Source organism: Chinchilla lanigera, unplaced genomic scaffold (assembly GCF_000276665.1).
Source record: "Chinchilla lanigera isolate Chin_1 unplaced genomic scaffold, ChiLan1.0 scaffold00010, whole genome shotgun sequence".
NCBI classification, from domain to species: Eukaryota; Metazoa; Chordata; class Mammalia; order Rodentia; family Chinchillidae; genus Chinchilla; species Chinchilla lanigera.
In genome coordinates this window covers 34,921,901-34,945,777 of record NW_004955411.1, presented here as the reverse complement: position 1 = coordinate 34,945,777, position 23,877 = coordinate 34,921,901, and the positions used below count along the sequence as shown (strand labels likewise).

At 33.4% G+C, this 23,877-nt stretch overlaps 1 protein-coding gene across 3 annotated transcripts in view; it reads left to right on the top strand.

Annotated features, from left to right (window-relative positions):
• Window positions 1-23,877, top strand: part of Wasf1 (WAS protein family, member 1) — a 73,384-nt gene that overhangs the window by 20,893 nt on the left and 28,614 nt on the right. The window lies entirely within an intron of this gene.

Genomic DNA, 23,877 nt, shown 5'->3' with positions numbered 1-23,877 from the left:
AGTTGATCTTTTTTAAAGTTTTTAAAAATGACTTTATCTGACTGTTCCTTTTCTCCAGAGTTAAAGTTTTTATCATGAAAAATAACACAGCCCGTTGTACATGTTCTTAATTTGTCTTTCCGTTATTTCCTTTCACTACTTTTCTATTTTTACTTTATGTAGCTCAGTCAAATTATATTTGCCTTTCTTCCCTGAATGTATGCTAGTTTCCTGTGTCTGGGTTTGTTTCTGTATTGTGTGTCTAAAAGCAACATTTCTACCTGTGTCCTCCTGTTACAATCCTTTGCATCTTTAAGTTCTCACATTAAATACTACTGTTTGACAAGGTTTTTCCTGATCTCTAGCTGATTGTAGTCTTTCCATTCATGATATTGCCTTAAGTATCCTTATTACCACTTTTCACTGCCTTGATACAACTATTATTAAAAATTTTGTTTTATAGTTATTCTTCTTATGCTAGAAACTGTAATTTTGTCCTTCAAAGTTAATGTATAAATTCTATTTCTGTGTATTTTAGCAATCTGAGGAATGCTCATGTGGAGAAATATTAGCGGTGAGAAAGCCTATGTGAAAAGTCACAGTGCTGGTGATATGATGATATTCCTGTTTCCAAGGAGCAAGCTGTTATTCCTAGATACTCTGGACACATAGACACTAGGTTTTATTTGTTGGATAATTACTTATGAAAAGTGATAGTACCAGGTGCTTATTTTTAGGTAGTAAATTTTGTTGTCATGATTTGTGTTTGACCCTGTAGATCTTTTCCTTTTTATTTTCTGTGATGAATTTAGTTTTGTTGTCTTTTACTACTTAGTTTTCTTGGAGAATAAACCCAGTATGGTGCCATACACAAAATATCAGTTGTTTTAACAGTTATTTATTGAGCACTTATTATATAGCAAGTAGTATGCTAAGTGTTGGGACAGTAGCAAATGAAAGAGTTTTCATCCTCATACAACTAAATGGTAAAGGTATAACAAATGTGTAAGCAAATATTCATTTATAAATTAAAGATCACTAGCTCCTGTCAGAAGGCAAGAATACTATGTTGTCTCTCAGATCTTTTAGAAATATTCTTAGACACTTTAAAAAACCACTATAACGTGTTACTACAGATGAAATAAGTATATTAAATCTTTTCATGTTATAAAGAAAGAAATGCTCAGGTTTCATTGGGCAATGCAAGTTTACTTTAAAGTGGGCACAGGGAAGTAAGATGGGTAAGCAGACATATCAAGTTGTTCAGGAAACACTAGCAGCTTTGGTGGCCCATTTTTAAAAATTGTTTTTATTGCCTTCATTTTACCTAATCATTTTTTATTTTTTGCAGTACTAGGGATTGAACCCAGGTCCTCACACATGCTAGGTGAGTGCTGTACCACTGAGCTATAACCCAGACTCTTTTATTATGTTTTTATTTTTGAGATAAGATCTCACTAATTGGCCCATACTGACTTCAAACTTGGAATTCTTCTGCCTTCCTAGTAACTGGGATTATCAGGATGCACCACTATGCCTAGTCCTAGTAAAAGTTTTTTAATAGAATATGAGTCTTCCATGGAGTTGTGTATTGGAACAGAATTTTTTGCTGTGTCACCTTATAAGTTACTGGCTTTTCCTCTATTGTCATACTTGATTTATTTTAGGTCAAACACCAGTCAGCTCTTTGTGATCATACTAGTAAATTTAATTTCATTGAAAACATAATCGCATAACACATTAATTTTATCCTATATACAAATCATTTCACTTCTTTAGATAAAGGTTGAAGATTTAGATCTTGTATGGGATAAAAACTCCGAACCTTAGTGGATTAAAATAAATTTTTTAATGTTCTCTGGTCAGCAATTTGAGCTAGGATCAACTCAACTGTTCTTCTGCTAATCTCATCCAGGTCACCCTCATGGCTACTGTTTCCTGTTGGTTTAACTGAGTGTACATTTTATGAGGATCTTGTTTATATGTCTGACAGCTGGTTTTGGCTATTAGCTAGGCCATGTATCTCTAACAGAACAAACAGATTGTCTAGAAGAGTTTGAGGAGAGTAGTTGGAGGAGTTTCAAGGTCCCTTGAGGCCTAAACTGGTAAATTGAGCTTACCTGCACTGCATGATATGGTCAAAGCAATTCAGGCCAGCTCATATTCTAGGACTTGAGAAATAATGTATTAAAGAGTTGCAAAGAATTCGTGAACATTTAAAATTCATAGATTTTAAGGAAAGTAGAGATTCATAAAATGGATAATTCCTATGGATAATTGCATTTGTCCATTTTTTTTTTTTTTTAACTGTAACAAAATTCCTTGAGGCTGGATAACTTAAGAAAAGACAGTTGTCTTGGCTCATGGTTCTGGCCCAGTATCAAGAGCTTGATATGGTAACAAACTTATTCTTAGCAAAGTTTTAAGAAGGCACAGAGTACCACGTCACAAGAAACAGGGAACACGTGTGTCACAGTCTTCATGTAAAGTCACCAATATGCAATTGTGAGGCCCCGCCCTGATGACCTTCTGTAATCCTTATCACCTCCCCTAGGCGCCACTTCTAAACATGATTGGATTAAGTTTTTATCCTCTTAATACCTCACATGAACCCCTGGGGTCATATTCAAACCATTTGTAAAGCATGTATGTAATGATGCACAGATATTTGCAAATTGCTACATAAAATTAGCTTGTGTTACTTGGTAGAACAAACAATGAAGCCATATCCGTTGGGGGGAGGCATGTGGTTGATAATAAAAGGCTTGGGACTGAGGCATTTTACTTTTCCTCAAACACCATGCAGTAATCCAGAGAAATGTCAATTGCAAAGAATGACAAGAGGGCAGTTTCATAGTTTTCTCTTTTTTAGGAGACAGATTGAATGCAAGTGGACTTTTAGAGCTCTGAGAATTGTGTTTTTCTGTCCTCCTTCTTCCTTTGGCAGCAGCGGAAAGTGAAAATATATCGTTCCCTCCAGACTTTATAGCCTCTAAGGCAATTTAGTTAAATATACTTGTAGACTATTAGGAATATTGATAGAAGGATAATACTAAAGTATATCTACATTTTATTTCTAGAATTTCTTCTGATGAGTTTTAAAAACTAACATTTAGATTTAGTTATTGATTATGGTTAAAGACCTTAGCAATCTGTCTTCAGATTCAACAGAGTACTTTTTTACAAGCATAAACAAGCATAATGGATTCTGTGGTCATGCAAAATAATAGTTCATAAAAAAGGAAAGTGGCAGGAATCCAAACTTGGTTTAAATACTGTCCTTTAAGGTGAAAGAATTCCAGTTATATTAAAATAGGATAGCCCTTTATCTGTGGATCATCGTACTTTAGAAAAAATACTTTTAAAATCTTTTCACACAAAAGATAAATATTTTTGAGTTTTTATGTGCTGGGCTTTATGCCATTTTACCTCATTTAATCCTCACAAATGGCAAGGCAAAGTAGGCTAAGCTGCAGAGATACAGAGAGTTTAAGGCCTTTAGCACTTTGTAAATGGCAGAGCCAGGACTCAAACTGATCTGTGTTGAGACTCCTGCTAACAACTGTAGGGAATTAAAAATTAACAGACTAAGTACAGCTGGCAAAGTTTTTGCTAAAGAGTAAGATAAATGAAAATGTTTTATCCACTGTTGAAGTAAGAAATGATGTGTTGTTTTTAATCTTTATTGTTATTTTGTTTTCTCTTTAAAATAAAAAATAAAAATGGTAATACTAGTTTATTACTTTAATAATACACATGACACTAAAACTTGTCTCCCTCCCCTACCCCTTCCTCCCTCTTTCCCTCCCTCTCCTCAGTTCCAACAACTTTGCAAATTTAATTTTGCATCCCTATCCCTTTTTCATTAGTAAAAAACTTGGCCTATCTATTTGACTTTTTTGGACCTTGCTTCCTTTATTTATAAAACTAAATCTCCTAGACACAGCCCTCAGCCTTTATCAAGTATTCTAATTACCTGAGTACTTCGTTAAAAACCAGATTCTGATTAGGTAGCTCAGAGATGGGACCAAAACTACGCATTTCTTATAAGTTAGAGGTAATGCTAATACTGTGATATGGGTCACACTTTAATTAAGTTCATTGGTAAAATTTAGATTTACATAGTGATCACATTCATCATAGGAAATTTGTACCTAAGTATGCTATATCTGGGTTCCTCTTTGTTTTTCAATCCTCTCACCTCCCTTCAGTCCTTCTCCTCATTTACAAAGCTTTGTTTCAATTTTATCCTTTTGTCATTTTTTTCTTGTCCCTTCCTTCCTTCCCTTCTCTCCCCTTCCTTCCTATTTCACACTTTAATGCTGTTAATTACTAGTCTTGCAAGTAGTTTTCCCAGTCTATACCTGTCTTCTCATTTCCATGTCTACACAGAGCTTAAAGTTTTAAAATTTTAATGAAATCCAACTTATCAACTAGTTTTTCATAAGGTTATATCTTTGATGTTATATCTATTATTTTATTTTAAGAAATAGAAGGAAAACATCAACAAACAGACATCCATTTACAAAATAGTATAAGAACAATACAAACAAAACAGTTACAGACAAAGTTGTAGGAAATTAACAGTGGTTGTTGTATTATTGATATCTTCAAAGTGGTTTCTCAAGAAAAGACATACAAGATTGATCAAACAAGTAATCATTAACCGTTCCTTTCTGTGGAGCAATAGAAGACAGTAGTACAACTATGTTAGCTATCCTGTATATACCTACTTACATAATTTCCCCTTGTTTCTCTTCTCTTTTCCCATACCTCAGTTGTCCTTTACTTTTGAGCATTTTGCTTTCTTTTCATAATGTCTGTCATACCTCCTAGCTTTTATTCACTCTTTCAGGTCTTACACTAGTGAGATAATACGTTGCTTATACATGCAAGTCTGATTCATTTCATTTGTGAGTATGGTCTCTAGTTGTGACCATTTACCTATAAAAGCCTTGAGTTTATCTTTCTTTATAGCTGAGTAATATTCCATTATATAAAAGTACCACAGTTTTTTTATCCAATCCAAACTCACTGGAAGAACAATAGCCTTTTTAATAAATGGTGCTGGGAAAATTGGCTTGCTACCTGCCAAAGACTGAAAATAGACCCAAGTCTATCACCATGCACCAAACTCAAGTCAAAATAGATCACAGATCTCAATATTAAAACAGAAACTAGATCTATTGGAAGAGAAAGTAGTTAAAAACCTTGAAGACATGGGGGTAGTCAGAGAGTTCATGAACGAAAACCAAACTGCCCATGAAATAATTCAAAGAATCAACAACTGGGATCTCATCCTACTGAAAAGTTTCTGCACATCTAAAGAAATCAGCAGCAGAGTTAAGAAGAAAACCCATGAATTGGGAAAAAATTTTAGCTGACTGTCCCTCAGACAAAGGTCTTCTATCTAGAACATGTAAAGAACTAAAAAACATCAGCCCCCCCGCCAAATTCAAAGACCCAATCCAAAAATGGGCAGCTGAGATGAGTGCACACATCTCAAAGAAATAGAAATGGCAGATACATGAGAAAGTGTTCTACATCATTAGTCATTTGAGAAATGCAAATTAAAACCTTGAGATTTCATCTCACCCCACTAAGAATGGCTATCATTAAGAAATCAACAAATAACAAATGCTGGCGAGGCTGTGGAGAAATAGGAACCCTTCTCCACTGCTGGTGGGAATGCAGACTGGTGAAACCACTGTGGAAATCAGTTTGGAGACTCTTCAGCAAACTAGGTCTAGAGGTCCCATTCAACCCAGCTATTCCCTTTCTGGATATTTTCCCTGAAGATCTGAAAACGTCGTATCACAGCAATATATGTGTACCCGTGTTCATAGCAGCGCAATTTGTAATTGCTAAACTTTGATGTTATATCTAAAGAGTCATTAAATCATTTTTATTTTCTCCTTTTCTTAAATTTCTAGGAGTTTTATACTTTTGAATTTTACATTTAGATCCATGGCCAATTTTGAGTTGGTCTTTATGAAGTGTTTATGGTCTGTGTCTAAATTCTTTTTTTTTATGTAGATATTCAATTCCACTACTGTGTGTTGAAATGACTATTTTTTCTCCATTGCATAGATTTGCCCCTTTTTGTCAATGATTATTGATCATAGTTTTGTGGGTCTATGTCCAGACACTCTGTTGTGTTCACTGATCAGTTTTTCTGTTCTCTTTCCAGTACCACATTGTCTTGATTACTGTAGTTTTATATTAAGTCTTTCTTTTTCTCTTTTTCTTTCTTTTTTTTTTTAATGTCTTTTTGAGGCAGGGTCTCGTTATGCAGTTCAGGCTGACCTTGAGCTCACTTTGCAGCCCAGGCTGGCCTTGAACTCGCAAAGATCCTCCTACCTCTATATTGAGTCTTAAAGTTGGATAATGTCAGTACTCCAACTTGCTTCTTCTTCAGTATTGTGTTGACTGTTGTGGACCTTTGCCTCTTCGTGTAAACTTTATGATCAGTTTGTTGATATTTACAAAATAATTTGCTGGTTAACTGGGATTATGTTGAGTGTCTAAGGCAGACTGAGAAATAATTCAGGTTTTGACAAAATTGGGTTTTTCTATCTGTTACGGAATGAATGTTTGTGCCCTACTCCCACTGCATTCCTGTGTTGAAATCCTAACCCCCAGTGTGCCTCTGGGAGGTGAATAGATCCTGAAAATGAAGCACCAATCAATGAGATTAGTGTCTTTATAAAAGATGCCCAAGAGAAATCTCTCCAACTCTCTGCCATTTGAAGACAAGCAGAATTCAGCAATCTGCAGCCTGAAACATGGTGATCCTTAGAAAATGAACGTGGTTTCCAGCTTTGAGAACTATGAGAAGGAGATTTCTGTTGTTATATCTCGTCTATGGTACTTTGTAATAGAAGCCTACAAAGATATTATCCATGAACATGAAATATATTTCCATTTATTTAATTCTTCTTTGATTGTTTTTGTCAATTTTTTGGTTTTCTTTATATAAATCTTGTACAGAACTTTTTAGATTTATGCCTAAGTACTTCATTTTTGGGTTGCAATGTAAATGATATTTTTCTTAATATCAAATTTCACTTGTTCACTCTTGGTATGTAGGCAAATACTTGACTTTTGTACACATTAGCTTTGTATCCTGTAACCTTGCTATACTTGTTTATTAGTTCCAGGTTATTCTGTTGATTCTTTGATATTTTCTACCTAGACAATCTGTTACCTGCCAACAAAGATAATTCATTTTTCTTTCCCAGCCTGTATACCTGTTTAGTTCTCTTATTCTAGTGTATTAATTAGGACTTCCAGTATGATGTGAGAACGAATATCCATGATTTGTTCTTGATCTTAGTGTGAAGGGTTTTCGCTTTTCACCATTAAATATTATGCTAGTTGTAGGTATTTTGTAGGTATTTTTTATCCGGGAAATCTTTCTGTTCCTAGTGTGTTAAGAGTTTTTGTCATGAATGGGCATTGGCTTTTTTTAGATACTTTTTCTGGATCTCTTGAAATGATCATGTGATGTTTCTTTAGCCTGTTGATATGATGAATTAGGTTTATTGGTTTTCAAACATACAACCAATCTTGACTATCTGAAATGAATCCCACTTGGTCCTGGTATATAATTCTTTTTATGTGTTGTTAACATCAATTTGCTAATATTTTGTTGAGGATTTTAGCATAAATTTTCATGAGATATTGATCATTAGCTTTCTTGTCATATCTTTGTCTGATTTTGGTATTGGGGTAATGTTAGTCTTACTGAATGGATTAGGAAGAATTCCCTTGATTGCTTGTATTTTGGTTGTTGACTTTTGAAGTAAGGAGTGTGCCATTTGCATGTCAAATCTTAGTTTATTTCTTATACTGAACAGTGAGGAAGTGAGAAATCTGAAATGCAGGAATCACTATAATAATGCATTGAAAAAGTATAATTTTTTCCTAATTTTTCATTGAGTGGCAAAGGGATACATTTTTATTTAGGTTTTTAGAAAGGTTTTTTTTGGGAAAGCATAAAATGAATGAAAGTATAAGGATGCAAGGACATGGTATTTTCTTCAGCAAAAACATAATGCAGTGCTGTAGATAGGTAAGGTCTCACATATCTTGAGACTCTAAAAATATCTGGAGAAGTAAAGCTTGGTGTGATAAGCTAAGATAAAATACCCTTGGTTGAGGAATGACCCTCTGCTATGTGAAGTGCTTACATGAGCGTAATAAGCATACTTGGGACCAACACAAGGAAAGGAGGATAACCAGATTCATTAAGTGTTGATATGGCTTCTGGGTTGGTTTGATTGCTACTTAACTGAAGCGTTAAACTAATACTTTTTCTAAGGGACATTTTTTTAATAAGTAAGATGGTATTAACAAAATGAAGTTGATTGATGGAAAATAAACTGTTTAAACAGTATATCATGAATAAAAAGCTATCAGTTAAAAAGGCACTTAAATATTTGTTGAGTGAATGAATTTAGAATAGTTATTTCTCTATTCCACTTAAAACTTGACAAAAAAATTCAATGAAAGGACTCTGATTTCTTGAGCCTTGATAATTAAAGCTAATGGTCAGATACTTCCTTAGTGATAGCTAAAGATTTTTCAAAGCAAAACATATTTCAAACTTCTGGTTAAGCCGCAATTACATTTATCACCAGTAGGTGATTTCAGATTCATTATTGGTAGAATGTGATTAATGAAAATTTTACTATATTGATCTTTCATTTTTTATTATAACTGAAAGTAATTTATTTTAAGATTCATTTTTCATTGTTCTGATTATTCAAACAAGAAATAGCTTTTTGGGGTATGAGGAAAAAGGAATACTAAATTTTGGATGTTATTTTTGTTCTCATTTTTAATCATTATTGGAGATGGAGGCATGTTAAAAAAAATACCTCATCATAGAAGCTGTAGCTGAAAAATCTTTAAAATCTTCAAAATAAAATTGAGAAATAAAGTACTCTGTCTCAGTAGCAACTCTGGTGTTAAAACTACTTCCAATTTCTATTTCATAAGGTCTATATTAATAAAAGGCTAAGAATCTTGAAAGTATCTTCTCCCCAAAAGTATATGGGAACAGGTTTAGGATATATTAATGGTTTTTACAATAAATGCAAATCCAATTTCTCAGTTTTTCTGTTTCTGTGAAAGGTAACACTACTCTATCAGGCTTACACCTTCCTTATTACATATTTCATCATTTTTCTTGTCTTCTTTCTGACTGCCAGAAATATAAGATCAGGTCCTCATGAGTGTATAAATGGTGCCTCTAAAGTGGCCCTATACCCAGTTTTTCCATTATTTTAGTCTGTTCTATACTTATCTTACATACTCTTCTTTGATGCTTAGTTTTTGAAACAACTGTTCTTGTTATATTGCATGTTAATAAATACTTAAATAGCCAGTGTAAATTTCAGATTGAAATATATTCTATATGATGGAAATAATGTTTTAAAATTAGACTTAATATTCTAAGTAGATAAAACTGTCAAGATACTATTCTTAAATCCAGAAGTTACCATTTTAATACATAGGAGTTGAAAAACTGCTGAAGCCATAATTATTTTTAAGACACTTAAAGAACTACATGCTTTCCAAAGTGATTGAGGTCTTGTGAGTAATACTACTTACTTTGTTTGCTGGCCATGCACCAACATTAGGCTCTACCAGATGCCATCTGGTGTCAGTGGGAGTTGATATTTGAAGACGCCTATCAAGTGCCAAAAGATAGAATTAAACATGTGGAAAGAATCTTGTAATGTCACTCCACTTCGAAGACTGATAGCATTTTCTTTTCTCAGTGTCTGGCAATGTCCCCTGACTATTCCCCATATTGTGGGTTCTCAACTCTTTCCTAGTGATGTTGCAAGAGTGCATGGAGCTTGGCCTAGAACCCTTGCTTTCTGTAACTAGCAGCCTTGCATTCTCATTCCTGTCATATATATTCTCCCTTCCTCTTACTGCTCCTTTCTCCCTCCCTCTCCTTTCTCTTCCTCTTTCTTCCAAATGCAGGGTTGGCTAGCTGCTAACCTGTACATAATTTTTACTCACATGTCCTTTTTATCTCTGCTCTCTTCTGCCGAGGTTTACTTTGCCACTTTTAAAAGTAGTCTGTAATTTCTTGTTTTTTATTCAAAGCAGTTTTGTAGTCAAAGTGCAAGTTGCTGTGGAACATACAAAGCAATATTAAAATATGGTCACTGTTTTATTGTTATTGAATAGATAAGATTTATGCAGCATGGAAAATTGAAATAATGTAAGAAACAATTTAGAAGGATTGTATAGCAATTGGCTAGTAAAAATAATAAGGAGCATGAATTCAGGGGAAGTAACTCATTCTGAACTAGGTATATTGACGTTTTCATGACAAAGGAAGGATTTGTTCAGGACACTGAAGGATAAATTGGCTTGAGCTATATGAGGAGGGAAGTAGACATCCTTAATAAATAGAGTGATAGCTGGTTCTAATTTTCATTATTAACTCCAACGTGAAATATATATAGATTTTTGAGACAGGATCTTGCTCGGTAGTTCAGGCTGGCCTTGAACTCAAACTGTGTAGCCCAGGCTGCCCTTGACCTCATAGTGCTCTTCCTGCCTCAGCCTTCCAAGTGCTGGGATTACAGGGATGCACCAGTGTATCTCGTTCATGAATTATATCGTTTAAGAAATTTGCTGAGCTAATGGAGTCAGGTAGCTTACTTAAACGAATTGTTCACTAGTTTTATCTTGGGGTCAATGAAGACTTCTCTACTTACTCCAGTGGTGGTGAACCTATGACATGTGTGCTGCAGCAGGCTATTTGTTTCTACTGAAAGCTCTAAAAGATTCACCATCACTGACTTGTTCTCTAAAATTTCCCTTTTGTATTATATGAGATTGTAAACAAGAAAGCATCTTAAGAGGTTATATAGTGCAATCTCTCAAGTAAAAGCATCCTTTCTGAAAGCAACCTATTTCATTTGACATGTCTGCTATAAAAAGTTTTCTGACAAATGTCTTTTCTTCACTTTAGCCTATTGGTCCTAGATTTGTTTTGATATATAAGTCTCTCAACCTTATCCTAAACCAAGAAACAGTCATGATAAAATAGTAACAGCTTTAATATTTAAGATGAGCTATAAGTTGAATCAATTGTATTGATTTCACTATAGAAGAAGTTGGAAATTAGACAAAATAAGGAATCTGTAGTCTGATTGATTCAGGGTGTATGAACAGTAGAGTCATATCTTTTGAGAATCCTAGCTAGAAATTGCATACTATGGGAATACTTGCATAGCCAAGGCATGGAGCCATCCTAAGTGTATGCAAGTATTCCCATAGTATGCTGACTTTAATTCCTTCGGGTATATATCAAGGTGTGGTATAACTGGGTCATATAATAGTTCTACTTTTAGTTTTTTGAGGAACCTCTTTACTGATTTCCATAATAATTTACATTCCCACTAGCAATGTATTAGAAACAGTTCCTTTTTTTCACCCCTGCATTCTCACCAACATTAATTGTTTTTTGTATTCTTGATATAGCCATTCTGGCTGGGGTGAAATGGAATCTCAGTGTAGTTTTTTTTTGTTTTTTGTTTTTTGTTTTTTGTTTTTTGTTTTTTGTACCAGGAATCAAACTCACGACTTCACCAGGCAGGGTGTGCTGCTGAGCTATATCCCCGATGTACAATGTAGTTTTTTGATTTGCAGTTCCCTAATGGCTAAAGGTAACTGGCTATTTGTACCTCTTTTGAGACATGTCTGTTTAGTTTATATGTCTAATTATTGATTAGACTTTTTGTCATTTTTGTTGAGTTCTTTATATAGTCTAGACTTTAACTCTTTGTCAGAAAAGTAGCTAGCAAAGATTTTTCTCTCATGTAGCATGTCTCATGTCTTTTTGTTGGTGTTTCCTTTGCTGTGCAGGAACTTTTTACTTGGACATAGTTCCATTTGTTGATTCTTGAAATTATTTCTTATGGTGTTGAAGTCAAATTCGGGGAGTCTTTGCCTGAGCTTATGACTTCAAGTGTTTTTCCTTTCTTTTAGCAAGTTCAGAGTTTCAGGTCATATAACTATATCTTTGAGCTAGTTTGAACTTTCTTTTATAGAGAATGATAGATAGGAATTGTGTTAGTTGTCTACAACTGGATATCCAGTTTTCCGGCATCATTTGTTAAAGATTCTATATTTTCTCCATTTTATTTTGGATTTCTTACATAAGAGAAATCATGCAATATTTAAGCTTCTGTGTCTGACTTACTTCACTTAACATTATGGTCTCAAGATGCATCCATTTTCCTACAAGTGACTCAAGATTAGCCTTCTCTATTGTAGAGTAGTATTTCATTGTGTATAAATACCACTGTACCACATTTTCTTTATCCATTCATCTGTTGATAGACATATAGACTGATTCCAAGAGTTAGCTATTATGAGTTCTGCTGCTATAAACATGGGTATGTATGTATCACTATAATATGATGTCTTTAACTCTTTGGGGATACCTAGGAGAGGTATATCTGGGTCAAGTGGAATTTCTAGTTTTAGGTGTTCGAGGAATGTCAGGTGCCAGGGATATAGCTCAGTGGCACAGTGACTGCCTGGCAAGTACAAGGTCCTTGGTTCAATTCCTAGTAATCACCCCCACCGCCCCAAAAAGAGGAATCTCCTTCCTTATTTCCATAGTGGTGATACTAGTTTACATTCTCACTAACATCTTTACCCTATTGGTTGTTACTTTTGCTGTGCAGAAGCTTTTTATTTTGATATGATCCCATCTGTTCATTCTTGATGCAGTTTCTTGTGTATCTGGAGTTTTGTTCCGAGTTTTTGCCTACATTTATATCTTCAAGAGTTTTACCAATTTTATCTTCTAGCAGATTGTTTTAACAGATTTTGTCTTCTAGCAGATTGTTTTAACTTTTAGATCTTTGGTCCATTTTGATTTTAGTTTAGATGGGTCTACATCCCATCTTCTGCATGTGGATAGCCAGTTTTCCCTGCACCTTTTATTAAAGAAGCTGGCTATCTTTCCTCCAGTGTATATTTTTGGCCCCTTTGTGAAAGATACTGAATATGCCTAAATTTGTGTCTGCTTCTTGTCTTCTGTTCCACTGATTCACATGCCTGTTTTTGTGCCAGTACCATGCTGTTTTTATCACTGTACCTTCATAACATAACTTGAAATCTGGGAGTATAGTGCCTTCTGCTTTGCTCTTATTGCCCAGGATTGATTTTGCTACTCTGGGTCTCTTCTGTTTCCAGAATTTTAGGATTGCTTTTTCTAGTTCTGTAAGGAATGCTCTACATATTTTGATTGGGATTGTGTTAAATCTGTATAATAGTTTTGGAAGTGTGGTGATTTTGACTGTATTGGTTCTACCTATCCAGGAAATATCATTGCATTTTCTGATATCCTCTTTGATATTCTTTTTCAGAGTACTATAGTTTTCTTTGTAGATGTCTTTCACTTCCTTGTTAGGTTAATCCCTAAGTATTTAATTTTCATTGATACTATTGTTTTCTTAATTTCTTTCCTAGTGAGTTCATTATTGGTGTACAGAAATGCTATTGATTTTTGTGTGTTGATTTTGTATCTTGCTGCAGTGCTGAATTTGGTTATTTTAGGAGTCTTTTAGTGGAACTTTTTGGGTCTTCTGTGTAGAGGACAATGTCAAGTGCAAGTAATGGTAATTTGATTTCTTCCTTTCCCCTTTTATTTCTTTCTCTTGTATGATTGCCCTGGCTAATGTTTTGATTACTGTATCAAACAAGAGTGGTGATAGTGGATATCTTTATCTTGTTTCCGACTGTAGAGGGAATGTGTTCAGTTTTTTCCCATTTAATATAATGTTCACAGTAGGTTTGTCATACATGGCTTTTACCAGAGTTCTAGTTTTCCTGTCAGCTCCCACCCAATTCCAAGAGATCTAACTTTCTTTTTAGTTTTCTCTTTACTAAGTTTTGTTTCTCAGGTATCTGGATTCTGCCTCTTGAAGTGGCTTGTCTTTGCCACTAAATTACTACTCCACCATTTTTTCTTTCCAAATTTGCTGAGCTTTTTTTTCTAGCAAAATAAAGGTAGGATAGAAGTCATGTCTGGACAGACAAGGATCCCTTGCAATATTTCTAAATTTGTGAATGTTTGGTTGCTCCCATTTTTCAGTAAATAATCCTCTAAAGGTAAATTACTTATGCCTTTGTGGACACACACACAGTTTGAATAGTTATAGTTGGAATAGTTATTTTGTCAACCAGATTTATTTATTAATCAGAAAATATTTATGATTTGTGTATAACCAAATAACAAATAATGGATAACTTTGTGGGGGGAATATTCTTTCATTTTTATCTTCATTGTTCCTGTATGAAAATTCAAGGAAGTAAAATATTGTAGAACATGATGTTTTGGTGTTGTGACTAGCATTCTTTTCAAAAGAAATACTTTTATTGCCTTTTACTTTGATATTGAAAGGTATTTTTAGGTCTTGTATTTTTATGTTATATTAACTACTTTGAAGCATAGGGTGTTCATTTCTTAGGCGCTTTCATTCCTGTTAGTGTAATCTGTTTTAGAAAGCAGCAACAAAGCCCTGAAAAATATTTGGGAAAGAGTAGAATTTCTAAAACAGACTTACGGGTTTGTTTGTCTGTCCATCTTCTTTGCCATCAGTCAGATAGTTTGTAGACTCACTTCCTGTAATATTTTTGCAGCTACAGAAAAGGAGACTTTATAGCATCTCCTAAAATTTATTTTAGAATTCAAAGCAATCCCTCTCATTTTTCACCTCAAAGATACTCTCAGGACTTTCTGTCTCTCTCTTTTTTTTTTGGTACCAGGAATTGAACTCACCATCTCACATTTGCCATGCAGGCGCTGTGCCACTGAGCCATATCCTTGGCTCAGGATTGTGTCTCTTTAAAACAATCTTTACATTATTTTCATGTTTAAATGTAAGCAGAATTCATATTATCAGAATTTAAATATTCAATTAGAGCTAGTAGAATATTTATAAATCAGTCTTACAGCATATCCTTTAAATTACTGCAAAAGAAAAAATTCACATTTTGTTAGCACTAGTTTTAACTATAATAGAAATAATGAGACACCACTCTTCACATTAGATTGACTAAAATTAAAATGATTGTATCGAGTTTTGGTAAGGATAGAAAGTAACTGGAACTTTGTTGGTGGGAATATAAGATTGATAATACTGCTTTGAAAAACTTTGATAATCTTTTAAGAACGTTATGCACACATAATCTAGGCTACTCCCAGGTATTTACCTAAGATCAAAAACATGTCCCCACAAATACTTACACAAAATCTTCTTAGTAACTTTCTTATAGTAAAAACTAAAATAACCCAAACATCCATGAGCAAGTTATGGTAATTCACAATAAAATACTATAATTCAACAATAGAAGTGAATTGCTCTTGATACCTGCACTAACACAAATCAATCTTAAAATCATTAGGCTAAATGAATAACCTCTTTATGGGTCTATTTACATGAAATTCTCTATAACAAGGAAACTAAGGTATAATGATAGAAGTTACATAAGTAGTACTTGGACTATTATGGGAGCAAGAATTGCCAGGGGCACAGAGAGAACTTTCTGAGTAATTTCTTAAAATTTAACTGTGTTAAAACATTTTAAGTTGACAAGTTTACACAATTTTTGTTGCTGCTTGAAAAGTTATGACAAACTTTGCAGGCTAAAACATTCCTATTAATTATTTCACAGTTGTATAGATCTGTCTGAGATGTCTTGACTAGGTTCTCTGCTTCGGGACTCAGGAGGGAAAAAATAATGATATTGACTGAACTGCATTCCTTTGTGTTGGCTCTGGGAGAAAAATAACTTAACAATGTAATTCATTGGCAGAATTCAGTTCCCTGCAGTTGTAGGACTGATGTTCCTCTTTTCCTGACTGTTCATCAAAGGTTGCACTTAACAAACTACATGTACAGCCACTCTTACTATCATTTTCAGGTCATCCTTCTGTGGTCAAGCCAGCAGTGGGATTCTGAATGTCCTCCATACTTTGAGTCTTTGATCTCCTGTCTCACTATTAGCTAGAGAAAACTCTCTTTTTAAGGGCTTATGTAATAGGTTAGGACAATGGTGACACATAGGACAGTGGGCACACACCGCCTTCTCTTTCAGCGCACAGCCAAGCCGCCCTTGCAGCTCCCTAGCACGCAAACACTCAGGTTTAACTATAGTATTGGCACTTTGCAGTGACTAAGCAGCTTTTAGAATTGGGCACTTGGTTTCTAAAAGGTTCACCATCACTGGGTTAGAGTAAACCCCCTCACTTCAGTACCTATTTTAAAACCTACTGATGAACAACCATAATTACATCTTAAAAATTTTTCTTTGAATTGGGAGTGGTGGTACACCCCTGTAATCCCAGAATTCAGGAGACTGAGGCAGGATTGCCAAGAATTTGAGGCCAGACTGGGCTCCATAGTGAGTTCAAGGCAAGCCTGGACTACACAGCAAGACGTCTCAAAAAACAAAACAAAACAAACACCAAAATATCTCTTAGCCTATATATATATAATCATAGGAGCAGCACTGGGAGTTGGAAATCATGGAGCCCTTTTAGAGTTCTGCCTACTAAATGACTTACGTGCTTCACTTATACTCAATATGTATGGGTTTTTCTAAAAACGGAACAGAATAATGGCATAAAAACAATATATACATGCAAAGGGATGGTTCTGGTACTCAAAAAAGATGTCAGTTGATTATTCTCACTGATTTGATTGAACACAGCATTTCCATGGCCAAATCAGGAGATAGAACTAAGATAATAATGTACCAGCACTTTTTCTATATTTGTGTTTTATCTATGATGAGAAGAAGAAGGTAAGGGTAGAGGTAGAAATCAAACATAATTTTTAAAAAGATGATTTTGTAAGTTTCTTAAATTTTGTCTCAAAATTGTGATTAATGTGTTTTGTGATTTAATGCATGTTTGTGAATCTAATATCTTAAAATCCTGATTGCTTTATTATTTAAACTTTTACAGTAGATGAATTAGGGTAGTTACGTATTTTGTTGGTCCTGTTATGTTTTGACCTTGGAATTTAATAGAATCTTTACGTTACAGAATATAGGGAATACTGTTTCTGTAGAATGTCAGAGACTTTATCCCCTTTTATTCTAGAAAGGATTAACTCAAAGAGTACATGTAATATTTATAATAATTATTTTGGTGGGGTTTTGAGACAGTCTTTTTTTCTTTGTATTTGTTTGTTTGTGACAGGGTCTTGCTGTGCAGTTCAGGTGGGCTTAAACTCACTGTGTAGCCCATGTAGGCCTTAAACTTGCCAGTCAGACAAAACTTCAGAGTAAAATATTGATTGATATTGCTTGGATGATGATATCATTAGTATATGATATCAGGTGTCAGCAAGACCTCAAACAACTGTGGAACTCTCAGTTGCTGGGAGAGGTATAAATTGCTTCAAGAACTTTGGAAACCTGGCAATTTTTACTTAAGCTGTATATGTATGTATAAATATTATTATGCAGTGATTTACTGACTGCACATTTAGTCTATATATGCACTAAAATCTCTTTAAGGTTAGTTTTCTCATCATCTTTTACTTTTTTTAAGAGGAATTATTCTTCTTTAGAAAACAAAATTCCCGATCTTCAGTTTGCTTTTTATCTTTAATTTGTTTTTCCAGCAAGCTTTGTGATTGCTCCTCTCTTACTCCTGAGTTAACATATTCTTACTCCTCACTGTCGTACCCACTGTAAATAGCAGCGCCACGCAGTAGAACTTTGAGTAATGGCGGTGGTGTTCTGTAACTCTGTCCTGTATTGCAGGCACAAGTACACATGGCTACTGAGCACTTGAAATGTGGTTAGTACGACCAAGGAACTGATTTTTAAGTTACTTTTAAAATTTTAATTTAGCCACATGTTCCTAGCAGCTAATACATTGGAGTGGACAGGTCTGTGTCAACACTGTCTTCCTTAATCTCTTTAGCCTATCTTGACTTCATGTTCTTTGAATACCAATTAATTCATCTTACTGTACTTTAGACTTTGGTACACGTTAATCTCTATTGTTTTAAAGTTGTTGAGGTATATCTTTGCTTTCTTATTGTTTTGTAAGCTCCTGGAAGATGAGGCTCTTTTATTTCTTTTATATCTGCTTTACCTCCTATGTTTTAATCCTAGTATGTGATCTGGGAGTTGGAAAATGTTATTTGGAACTTGAAAAATCTTAGAAGATTGTGAAATTTGAGAGGTTTATTTGTCAGGAATACAAAGTGGATTTTAAGACAATAACATTAAGGATAGAATAGTAAATAAAAAATCTGGAAACGTAAAATCTAGTCTCAGCCCTTCTGTTGTTAATTTTGTGAATTTAGAGAAATTTCTTAACTTTTTCAGGTAACTTCGCTCATGTGCAAAAATGAATAATGAATTAGTTTATAGTGTATCAATCTTTAAAAAGATGGCCATTTTCTGAATTGAAAACCATTAACACTACAGACTGACATTGGCACTGCTTTTATTTTATATTTTAAAGATGTCTAAAAGAGAAAGTATACGTTGAAATGCCCAGATTTGAAATGTCCTATGCAGTGAAATGCCAAGATGACAAATTATATGAAAATCTTGTAAGACTATGAGTAGGCAGGAATATAGCAAATGACCTTGTTTGTAGGAATCACAGTGAACCAAACTAAGGAATAATAAAAACCCTGTTTAAGTGATTATGTATTCCAAGTAATTAATTAACAAATCCAGAAATAGTGTTAAAATGTTGTAATGAAGGAAACACTGATTTAGAAATTGCAACTGAGATCACTATCCCAGACTTACCAATAATTAGCTCTGTTGTATGTATGTGGTAAAGTTTGAAAGGTTATTTATTTCTGTGTGTCATCACATGCACCTTCAGACTGTTGCAGAAACTCAAGAGAGTGTCTGTGTGCTTTCAGAAGACCTAGAAATAATTGCACTATGCAATTATTGCACTGTGCAATAATTGCAAATACATTGCACATATATTAAGTTTGGAAAATATCCTTGCTCCCTATTTCTGCTTTCAGACATTGTTCCCACTTTAAGATGAGTCAGAGTACTATCAGTTTTATCTCCTCTAACATTCAGTGTTGGTGAGAAATTATATTAGTAATATTTATTGTGTACTTACTGTCGGGAACTTTTGTAGAAACTATACATGTGTTAACCAGGTTTACCTTCAAGTCAACCTCCTTGAATTAGGCAGTAGTGTTATCCTCATTTTAAAGATGAGGAAATTGAGACACAGAGAAGATAATCTGTCCAGGGTCTCATAAGAAGTAATTGAACTAAGAGGGCTGGGGATATAGCTCAAGGGCATAAGTGCCTGCCTGCCAAGTGCTAGGTACTGAGTTCTATTCCTGTTACCAAAAATAAAAGTAATTGAACTAAGAAAGTAGTATAATGGCCTCATGTGTATGAATGTGTGTGAATGAAAACTATAATCTTATGGGAAGTAATTTGGAAATTAATATTTCAAAGGCTTTGAGTTTTTATATCTAAGAAAATAGAAATTTGGATAAAAATTTATATGATGAAATTTTATCCCAGCATTATTTATTGTAAAAAAATTTGGAGATCATGAAAATGTTCAGCACTAGGGGAATGTTACATAAATTATAGTATATCTTACAAACTACAATATGGAAAATGAAAATACTTCTCCCAGTGTTTGTGAGTATATGGAAATACATATTGTCAAAAAATTTTAGAAGATTATCTGTCAATATTTTTAAAAATTTTAAGACATACACAGTTTTATGCAAACAATTCTGCTAGGAATTTATCTAGTGGATGTTTTTGTACATGTTGCCTGTGGTAAGATTGGAAAGAGTAATAAGATTCTGTTATTTCTAACTTGTCTATTGTTTGACAGAACTGTTAACTAAGCAAGAGCTGGGTTTCTGCTAGGGAAAAAATGATTTTAGGGCTTGTCAATTTTGAGTTTTATTCATATGGGCATCAAGAAAGAGATAACCAACCTATATTTAGAAATACATTTTCAGAGAGTAGTAGAGGCCTGTCCTGAACATAAGAGAAAGGCCAGGGCATGGAGAGGAGGTGTACATTTTTTCATATCTTGGCATACATCATGTGCAGAAGGAGTCTGTGGGTGGGTTTTTTCTCATCTGTGACACAAACTGATGTATGTTGCTACTTTTAAAGAATATGTGTTCCTCTATTTTTGTTGATGAAAAGAATAATTGTATTCTCTTCAGTGAAAGTTTGCTCATTCCCTGGAAAGTGAACATTAAAATGTTTTTATGAAGTGCACAGTGTATGAATTCAGCTTAATATAAAAGAAGCAATACAGTAGTATGATCAAAAGAACACCAAAAATCAGGTTATATTCCTAGTTCTTCCTTTTCAGTAACACATTTCCCCTCTTTGAATTCATGTTTTCAGCTTAGTGGTTCTCAGCCTAGAGTGGTTCTTGGCCTAGACATACTTCTGAATGTTTGTGAGTTCTCTATAAATTTTTTGTTTTAATTTTCATTTTAAAAAGATTTAATTAACACATATTCTAAGTCTTTTAGAAGTCTGCTTGCTCAGTAATGTATCTATGTTTATATATCTGTTTATGATTATGGTGTTAGTGTAGCTTTTGTGACAGTGAACTTGACATTTCAGTTTAACAGCATTACAAAGGCACAATTGCTATATAAATGTTACGTGTTCATATAGTAAGCCTAACTCGTGTTAACCAAGTGATGTGTTAATACAGTTCATTCAGATAAAAAGCTGTGATCTTTCATAGCACAGTAGGCATGAATAAAATAAAGCAGATTTTAGAAGCAACCAGTACAAGAATGATAGAGCAAGTAATAATTGGATTAAAGCAAAAGAATCTCCTTATATTAACGTAGCTGTTTTTATTTTTTGTTTTGTAGTTTTGTTGTATCTTTTAGTCTTGTAGTTAGTTGTGTAAGAAACACAAGATTTTACATCTGGTTTTATATTTGCTTATTTTTTAGTAACGGAATAAAAGTAATTTAAGCTAAAGAGTCTGACTTTTCCCCTCATACATTATTCCATTTTTATAGATAATATAAACATTAAAATTAAAAATTTTAGAGAAGTGTAGGACATTTCTTCAGAATTCTTTATTCAGGAATTTTGAGGTATTTAAAATATTGAAGTTTGTTTTTATTTGAATGGTAACTTGTTTCCAAAGATCATACAATGTGACCTTTTATAATCAAACTGTCTTATGAAAATTAAATTTTCTATAACTAAACATAAATTTTTCTTTATTATTTAATATTAATGACATTCTAAAAATTTAGAACAACCTTAAGTGATCATAGGTTAATGATTTAATTGTCACAAGCTTAAAGAATTCATCACTTGTCACTGATAACATAAAATACTTTCAATTTTTATGCTGTTTATGTAACCTATGGAGCAGTTAACTATAATTATATTATGTATTTTTAAATAAGCAGTGATTTTATTTTTCTCAGACTTGTTAACTTCAGCCAGTCCTTTGAGTTTTTAAATTTTGCTGGTGTTTTTTTAATTTGAAAAATGAAAATTTACATAACTTATTTTTCTGATTTTCAAAAGCTGTAACACCCTTATGATAACTGATCTTGAGATATTTTTAACACTTTATGTGTTACTTTTTACTTTTATGCGTATATATTATTCATTTTGCATCAGCAGAAGGCATTCTTAAAATAACTTAGAGAACATATTATTAATTTTAGCAGTTATCACTAAAATAATGTTAGTTTAAAATGCTGTTAAACATTTTGCTATTTAGATTTTGTTTCATTTTCTTTATTTTCCCTAAAAAGGATTTTGAATATACTGGAACTCCTTTAATAAACATGATATCTTAAGTGATACTGTAGCTAATTCTGGTTTTAATTGTAAAATATGTATCAGGATTTTAAAGAATACCCATGAAAAAGTTTTGTTTTGCTTTTCCTTGCTTTGCTTTGCTTTCTGAGACAGAGTCTCACTGTGTAGTACAGGCTGGCCTTGAACTCCCTCTATTGCTGAGGCTTCTGACGCTGAACTCAATCCTCCTGCCTCAACCTCCTGAGGGTTGGGATTTTAGGCATGTGTGACCATACTGGTTAAAAGTATTTTTTTAATTAAAAAGGTATTACAAAAGTTTTAGTTTAATTTTTTATCTTAAAAAATAATCTCTCGGGACATTTTCTTAAATTGATATACCCTAATAATTTCTTAATTTTTGCTTTAATAGCTTATAATTTAGTTGTTAATATGAAAACTATATAAAGAAACCTGTTGTGTTTGGTTTTTTTCAATCTCCAACAAACCTAATTACTTTTAAAACCACTTGGGTTATACAGGAGTGGAGAGGGTTTTTTTGATTGCTATGGTGATAACAAATAGTTTCATGAGTTAGTTTTTTCATGTTTTACTATAGTGTAGTTTAGCTTTCTGGCTAAGAACTTCCTCTCAGTTATCAAGTTAAGCATTGGTAAATTATTAATTACATGTAATTCATTCTGTGTAATTTTTTGTTGCTTTTAGACAGAAAGCATTATTAAAAATCCTTGGAAACAAATTTGATTTTATATTTGTTTTCCAGTTCCTACCTTTTAGCATTAAGGTTTTATTTTTACTTCTTCTAATCTGACAAAGGATATTACATTAAAGATAATATGAAAAATCTCTGAGACAGAAACCAGGCAGTTTTCTCGAGGTGTAACAGACATTACACTGGTGCCTTGGTTCACAAACTCAATTCTTTCTAAGTTTGAAATTCGGGTGCAACCAGAATGGTTGAAAGAATTAAGTTTGTGAAGCAAGGCACTGCTGTGTCAGGATTTATTGAAAATTTTGCCATTAAGATTTTGATGGTTTAGTTAGATAAATAACTGCTAGAATCACTGAGGGGTAAGAGAAATTAGACAATGAATATACTGTTTAAAATGAAGCAAAAAGTCTGGGTGTGGTGGCTTATTACTGTATTCCTAGCACTCAGAAGGTTGAGGCGGGAGGATCGCTGTAAGTTCAAGACCAGCTTAGGCTACACAGCAGGTTTAAGGCAAGCCTACACTATATAGTGAAACCCTGTCTCCAAAACAAACAATATGTAATATAACAGCCACTGTTAATTCCTATCATTTTGTTCTAAAATCCTATATCATTTTTATTGTTTTTACTTTTTTTGTCTGTGTTGTTGGTATTTTGCTATTGTTCTTTTTTTATTATTCTCTTTAAAATAAAAAATTTTAAAAAATTATAAAAACCAAAAAAAAAAACAACAAAAAAAGGAGACATGGAAAAAATTTTAGTTCCAAAAAGCTTTTATTGTACATAAAGGCACTATTTTTTCTTACATGTTGATTGTACATAATGATTATACTTGTGGGGAGTTGGTACATGTACATAACACTTTTAATTCTTTATTTCACACTGTAAATCTTTTATTAGAATCCAAAGTATGCTAAATAAAAGGAGTAACAAGATATTTTACAGACTCTTACACAATTTAAGACTCATGAATTTAATTTTATAAAAAATTAGGTGTGTATTTATCCTAACCCAAAAGTACTATGTTTCATGTATGGTCTAAAGCATATTAATTTATAAGTGACTTAGTTCCAACACTAAAGTAGTCCCATCACCTTTTTTAAAAAATATGCTACAAAAAAAAGTTTGTGCCCTTATCAAAAACATCCACAGGCTAATTCAGCATGTAAAAAGTAACTTCACAAAAGTCCAAGATAACACTTTCAGATCCGCTTTTATTCTTGTTTTTTCACCCCATTGTAAACTTCTCCACACACATTTCTTGGAGCCATGAGGTCACTTAGTGTTGGCTAGGTATCATTTTACCCCTAAAACTTTATTGGCATAAAAATAGGAGTTCTCCAGTGGTAA